This window comes from Rhipicephalus sanguineus, chromosome 1, assembly GCF_013339695.2.
Source record: "Rhipicephalus sanguineus isolate Rsan-2018 chromosome 1, BIME_Rsan_1.4, whole genome shotgun sequence".
In the NCBI taxonomy this organism is placed as follows: Eukaryota; Metazoa; Arthropoda; class Arachnida; order Ixodida; family Ixodidae; genus Rhipicephalus; species Rhipicephalus sanguineus.
In genome coordinates, this window is record NC_051176.1 from 75,292,186 (window position 1) to 75,293,333 (window position 1,148).

General features: G+C 50.1%; 1 non-coding gene across 1 annotated transcript; it reads left to right on the plus strand.

The window, feature by feature from the left end:
• Nucleotides 1-403: 403 nt before the first annotated feature.
• Trnak-uuu (transfer RNA lysine (anticodon UUU)) lies at nucleotides 404-476 on the plus strand. Its single transcript has one exon. It is a non-coding gene; the product is annotated as a tRNA-Lys (tRNA).
• The last annotated feature ends 672 nt before the right edge of the window (nucleotides 477-1,148 follow it).

Sequence of the window (1,148 nt, forward strand, 5' to 3'; positions counted from 1 at the left end):
CCGGTTGCGAAGCGCTTTTAGATAACGCTGCATCTCGGCACGCGTAACGGGCGATGCAGGCAGCGCGTCGTCTGCCTGTCAACAAATCGAGCGTGGCGCGCCAGCACTGCGCGAGCTGCAGGAATTGCCCTTAACGCGAGCCGAGAGGCAGCGTTATCTAAAGGCGCTTCTCAACCAGCCATGATTCGTTATTTTGTTAGCCAATAGATGACGCCAAAAGCGGGCAAGCTTTCGTTAGCTGTCGGTTGACGGAGCTTACGGCAGCCGCCGGAGCGCGCAGGCCATGCGCTCCCGTGTTCCCTTTCATAAAAATTGACACTGTACATAGTGTATGTTTCAAAGCAGTATTGTCTGTGTAATAATGTTTGTACGAAAGCCAGGTAATAAAGAAGAAAAAAAAAACGGCCGGGTAGCTCAGTCGGTAGAGCGTTGGGCTTTTGACCTAACGGTCCAGGGTTCGAGCGCCTGCTTGGGCGAGTGCTACATATTTCTTCTTTTTGCTCCTTTATGCGTAAACAATACGTAGGTGCGCTCGATGCGATCTGTGCGAGCCCAGGTTACTCAGTCGGTAGAGCGTTAAGCTCTTAACCTCACGGTCCAGGCAGTGGCGTATCAACTAGTTCACGGGTGGGGGGCAACTGCTCCTTTAGCTCCTACGGATATATATATATATATATATATTAGATGGTGAGGCTACGGTTAACGACCTCTAATGCTCCTCTCTTATTAGCACAGCCGCCCGTCTGTTCTATGTAGAAGCGGCCGCAGCTAAAAGGACAGTACGGAAGCCTGTAAATTTGTTCGCCTCTTTCAAGAAATAAATGCCGCTTAGCCATTTATCAACTTACCCATTCCTCCTTTTTCTGCACGGCGGCGCATATCCTGCCATACCGGCGGTACATACCTTATTATCTTGTCTTGCCGGTGGTGTATATCCTATTATCAGCCGTAAAAACAACGTAAACGTCATATCTACGTCATATCTATGTAAGCGATCACTACGATTCATAGCTGCAGGCGGGGGGGCGCAGGCAGAATTTTTTTTTGGGTGGAGGGGTGGGGTAGCCACCTCCTTAATTTGAAGCGGGGGCCGGGCAAGCAGATATGGTCAAGTGTCGTTCTGGCCTCTGTATGCCATAGCAAGAAAA